At 39.1% G+C, this 6000-nt stretch overlaps 1 non-coding gene across 1 annotated transcript; it reads left to right on the top strand.

Annotated features, from left to right (window-relative positions):
- Window positions 1–353: 353 nt before the first annotated feature.
- On the top strand, window positions 354–427 carry trnan-auu (transfer RNA asparagine (anticodon AUU)). The gene has a single exon. It is a non-coding gene; the product is annotated as a tRNA-Asn (tRNA).
- Window positions 428–6000: the final 5573 nt, after the last annotated feature.

Genomic DNA, 6000 nt, shown 5'->3' with positions numbered 1-6000 from the left:
CTCTGAGCGGTGTGTACAAGTGGCTGTAATAGGTGATGGCAGTTCTGTCACCGTAGCTTAGTTGGTTAAAGTGCCTCTTTATTAAACAAAAGAACCGAGATTCAAATCCCAGCCGTGTATTTCTTCCTATCTTGTAGTACAGAACGTACCATTTTGGGCACTCACAAAGGGCTTGATTTCGTTAAATGCATGTGTTCATTTCCTTTCTGGAAAACTTGTTTTTGATGAAATTCACACAGCTTGCGAAACATGAAATTCAGTTCTTGGTTATCAGTGCAGAAGAAATATTACCGGCTGGCAAAATAAACGGTAAGAGATTTTTTTTTTGATTCGAGGAAAGACTCCGCTCGTCAGTCTCTGTAGCGCAATCGGTTAGCGCGTTCGGATATTAACTGAGAAGTTGGTGGTTCGAGTCCACCCAGGGACGGGTTTCGTTTGCGATGTAAACATTGTTTATAATATTTAATATATTTGTAGGAAATGCGACTGTTCAACACGTGTCAAAAATGTCCAATAATGCCCAACATCGCAACTCCCCAGAAAACCATATTCACCCAAGAAAAATAATCGTCGAATCGTCATTTATACTCCCGTCACATCCTCTGCTGAAATATTTTTAAAATACAATGCAGATTTGTTTGAGAACTTGACAAGCATTATTTTGTTAGCACTGTGCAGTTGGATTTTGATATTTTGACATATTTACCTTAATTTTAAACTGTAAATACTGTACAATTTATTGTAATTGTGTTGTAATATTAAAATATGTTAGCTGAGGATGCAAAAGGGTGAAAGGGAAAGGTCAGAGGGTACAGTAACAATAAGGTTTGGACTGGTGGAGGTGGTAGGGGTGTTGATGGTTTTTCTCTGTAGAGGATGATTGAGTTTTTTATCCTTCTCTGAAGTGAGAAACTGGAAGAGTTGGGAGTTGAGAGATCTGATGAGGTTAGTTATAAAAGGAAGTTGATGTGGAGCTGTTAGCCGTAAGAATCCCTTAATGTCTTTGATGTTGTCATCAAAGATAAACTGCAGTAAGCAAAGATAAAATGAAAATTATCTGTGCATACTGCCCTGTCTTTCTAACACCTGAAGAAGGCTCCACGGCCAACACGTTGTGTTTCCTTTCTTCTCTTTTCAGCATGGAACAACCTTTTACTTGTTCCTTTGCAGCCTACGCATGCTGACGCAGCTACTCACCTGATATTTAACATTCCTATAATCACAAATATGAATGTCCACTGTGGGTATTTTTTCCATGATTATTTATTCTGTCATTGAAGCATATTTTATGTCATACCGAAGTGTCATAATCACTGACATTTTTTTTTCATTTAGAAAGTAAGAAAATGATAAATTACTATGAATTGCATTTAGCCTGTTCTGATCTGATTCTATATACTTTAACATGCCATGTTCACAATGTCACAACTCAGAAATGCAACAGTGAAGTGTTGTAATTACCAATGTACATAGTGTCGGAACATTGAGATGTTTTGGTAATGAGGAAGGAGGGACATGCCATGTTCACAGGGTCATATTTAAAAAATTGGCACAGTAAAATTTCCTAAAGTTCAGGATTTTGATAGTCTGTTCCATTGTCTCTCACACCTCAGTGTCAGAATTTTTAGATGTTTTTTTAACCAGGGGGTAGGTTTATAGCAAGAAGCAGAAAGTGCAATCACCCGTTGCTCATCCTCGGTTAACCATATGTTCTCATATGCCATGTTCTAAATGTCCCATTTATATTAAAAAGGTTCTTGTAAAATGCAAGATTTTAAGACTTTTTATGATCAGAAGGCAAGGTCGTGGTAAATATGCAGAAAGTGCCTGTGAACTTGTGTTTTGCCTTTGTCTTATTTACTTATTGTGTTTGTGTTATTGTGAGTTTTGAAAATTGGTTTACAATTTCCTGAAATGTGTTTCACACAAAAATGTTATTTGGATAGTCACTACTTACATATTCCCATTTACTGAGGATAAATACAGTAATCCATCCCGATTAGTACTTTTAAAAATTACTGTAAAGAGCCATCTACAGGCGAAAGGCGACATAACATCACAGCAGCAGCATTTAAGGCAGAAGAAGAAGCTGGCGAATAAGAAGCCAGCTTCAGCCTCGTTAATGCAATACCATTGGGTGAAGTGGAAAAATATTTCTTGCTCTGAATCCTAACATTTTTATAGGAGGTGTTCTAGTACTTCTTGCCTCAGATAAAATTGCCAATACACTTAATTTCTACTCCATCAATATCAGCAGCGTTATCGGTACTGAGTCCTAAATGTACGTCCTGTCATCATATAAAATGTCAAAAGTTTCGACTGCATTCAACTGATCAAATTTCTCTTCGATGACAGTTATCATTTTATCCAAAATACATCCGAAACAAATTTGCACTGTTTTTTTTTTTTTATCCAGAAGAGCATCATCACGAGACTCAAAACATACCTGTTTTTTCTTCTTTCCAGGAGGAAGGATTGTTCAGATGCAAACATTGGTCCAAAATCAACGTACTCTCCTATCGCTGTTGCTTCTTTAAATCCTTCATTTGAACGTCGATATTGAGGGATGATATCGTACAAATTGTGGTTTTCTTTTAAAGCAAATTATATTAAAATATGAGCCTCTGTTATAGTTGTCTTGGAAGTTTCGGAAGGTATAATAGACCCCCTTGTGCCCTCAGCTAAAATATGATAAAATACAACAAAATGTATATACATAGAACAGCATTTATGGTTACATGTATATTACAATTAAGATAAATATACAAAAGTATTAAAATACAAATGTACAGTCCTAGAATAATCATGCTGTCCAACTGTCTTTTTTGCTTGTCAAGTTCTCCAACAAATCTGTGTCGTAATTTTAAATATTCTAACTAAGGATGCATCGAGAGAATTCTTCTGCTAGCCGTTCGAAGATCAAACTCCTTGGCTGAATATGATGTCCTTGAATGTTGGTCATTATTGGCCATTCCCAGTGATATTGACTTACATACTTAATTGTTTAACAAAAACATTCACATTTCTTGCAAATATCAAGTGGGTTAAGGTTTTGCTAAGAAATCCGAATAAGTAGAGATGAGGTTTACATTGCAATAATGAGAAGTGCATTTCTGGGTGGGCTCAAACCACTAACCTTTCAATTAACAGAGACTCACGTGTGTCCCTTTTCTCCATTTGCAAGCTTAAAAAAAAGAAAATAATGCTTTTTTCTTACCATCCTGCGATATACAAGGCAAGATTTGTATTTCATCTTTCACAAGCTGTATGAATTTCATGAAAAGCAAGTTGTTCCAGAAAGAAAATGAGGGGCACCTTCTGGGCATCGTGCTGCCTGTTTTATCTGGAGGAACTACGGTAGTTCAGTGGCTTAAAGTTCCGCGGGCATTCAAGACCCACGTGGGGTTACCCACGCCTTGCCACTACAGAAGTGTCCTTAGAAGAAAAACATCTTCTATGATAGTGGTACAGTCCATCACACCCCTCCTATAGCCTTTCAAAGAGAAAAAAAACTGACAACAAAGTATGTCTATGTGTGGTAATCAACCAGGTCTTACAAACATTCTTAAACCCTTCCACTTCCTTTCATTGCAAATTATTTGTACATGTTAGAAGGTTAATTTTGGCTTCTGATATTATGGTGGACTAAGAGTCCTGAAATCTTTGTAGAAGTACAAAGATGAAAGAAAGGGCAGTGTAATCATGGCCAAGAGAAGGCAAATGTTGGACTATCTGCTTGGATTGAATGGAGCAAAACGTAGGCAACTCCTTGAGCAGAACCTGCTTCATCCTTCAGACTGGGGTTTCTGAAGATCTGTACATTTGAAATTTCAAAGTGACTAAAGTAAAGGAGTTTTCCCTTTTTACCACATAATTCCCACAGATCAACACTAACAGAGAGCCTAATTCCAGCCAGGATTCAATCACTGTCTCTCAGGCATCCCAGCAGTGGATTTCATGACTTCAGAAAGCCATCTTCACCAGTGGAGAACTCAATGCTCTGAGGTTTACTGGCAGAGTCTCACACTGGGTAATGTTAGATGTTGATAAATAATGTCCTATGGAATTCTACTATTGATACATTCTACTATGGAACTGCGATGTGTCTTGAAAAAAATCTTCTATGATAGTGGTACAGTCCAGCACAGCCTTTAAAAGAGAAAAAAAAACAAGGTAAGTCTGTGGTGTAATCAACGAGGTCTTGCAAACATACTTAACCTCTTCCAACTACCAACATTACAAATGCTGTTTACACATTAGATGGTTATTTTTGGCTTCTGATATTATGGTGGATAAAGAGCCCTGGAATCTTTGTAGAAGGACAAAAGACGGAAAGAAAGGGCAGTGTAACCATGGCCAAGAGAAGGGAAATGTTGGGGAGAGCTTTTTTCATAAACTTTTTATCATTGTTTTTCCAGCCCAACAAAGATCAACATATATGAGCAGGCGTCCTGTGCCAAATCCAATCTGCCTTCCTTCCAAGTATACAGGAATGTGAGTGAATTAAATATTGACATTTGAAAATACACAAAAATATGCAATCACACTGTAGTGTGCTCTCTGAAGGCACCAGTTCTGTAGGGTTTGGGCATTTACTGGGACAATTATTAATTGTAGCAGTAAATCACAAAATTGATTCTTTTGATGGCTTTAGAATCCAACCATGCGACATAACTCAAACAACGCACACACACAGGTACTAGTACACGAGGATACATTTATTAATACATAGAATATGCATATAAACCTAACAGATCTTATCGAGAGGGTTATCAGAATACAAAAGGTATATATTCAGTCAGTTACAAAGTATTACACATATCAAAAGGACATACGTTCAATATATCATTCATTTAGACCGTTTCGTAAATTAACTTGGTTATAACTTCTACATTAGATACTCAAAACAAGTACATAACTCTTAGGAATTAAATTGATATCAACTGGTTGGGATAACAATTGAATTCTCGAGCAGTAATGCAGTGAAGTTGAATACTCATCCAATCTCTGGGGATTCAGATCTCCTGCGGACTCAAAGAAACAGTTGCAGGCTGTTGCTGTCCAATCCGCGCTCTCTGGCTCCGTGCCAGGCTGTGCTGTGCGGCTTGTGACGGTGCGCTGCTGATGCTCACTGTTGGCTTTAACTAGCAAAGTTTGTGCACAGGAGAAAAGATGACTGTGGGTCCCAGCAAGTCAGGAAGAAGACCGGTTCGTTCCTGATGAAGAGCTAGTTCTGAATAGTGATTCTGCTGTCCACAGTTCCGACCTGTTCACGAGGCCTGCTACTGGTGCTAACCTCGGGTGGATCCTCTGGTTACTCTCTGGCAACCTCCGCTCTAGACTCTTAGAACAAAGGAAAGTTCTGGCACTCGGACACACTGGCCGTTCTGTGGTTGTCCGGGCTGAGTGTCAGGATGGTCAGGAGGCGCTCTGCAAGAATGTCCTGCCCTTGGGAGCCTTCTGCTCCTGGGCCGTCCTGCCCTTGAATTCTCCTTTGAATTCCCTTTAGAAAAGTCCACAGAATCCTCCTGAATCTTACTACAGGCTCTCTGTGTTTCCTGTTTTTACCTGGAGGAACTTCAGCTCGTTGATTGGCTGAAAGTTCCATGGGCATCAGAGTCCCACGTGGGTTACCCGGCCCTACCAGTCCCTGATTGGTTGATCAAGGTGAGATATGAGTCATTTACTCCTGACAACTAGGAATGCAGTCCAGATGTCCATCTGGCACTCCCTAGACAGATAGGCGCCAATGGATGACCATTGATCATGATAGCCAGGCTTAGCTAAGTGCATCCCCCTTTGGGAGCTGTCCCTTATTAAAGGAAACCTTAAATCAGCCTGCATGAATAGTTTCTCTGTGGCTGCACCACAGAGATGAATAGAGATGGGGCCTCATTTGGGAAGGCTCAGAACACTTAATTCTTTCTTATTAATAAGCCTCGCTGCTACAACACATATGCAGTTTGAGCAAACATAAGACAATAACCAAGTACCACAAAC

Source organism: Lepisosteus oculatus, chromosome 14, assembly GCF_040954835.1.
Source record: "Lepisosteus oculatus isolate fLepOcu1 chromosome 14, fLepOcu1.hap2, whole genome shotgun sequence".
In the NCBI taxonomy this organism is placed as follows: domain Eukaryota; kingdom Metazoa; phylum Chordata; class Actinopteri; order Semionotiformes; family Lepisosteidae; genus Lepisosteus; species Lepisosteus oculatus.
This window is presented reverse-complemented; position numbering and strand designations above follow the sequence as displayed.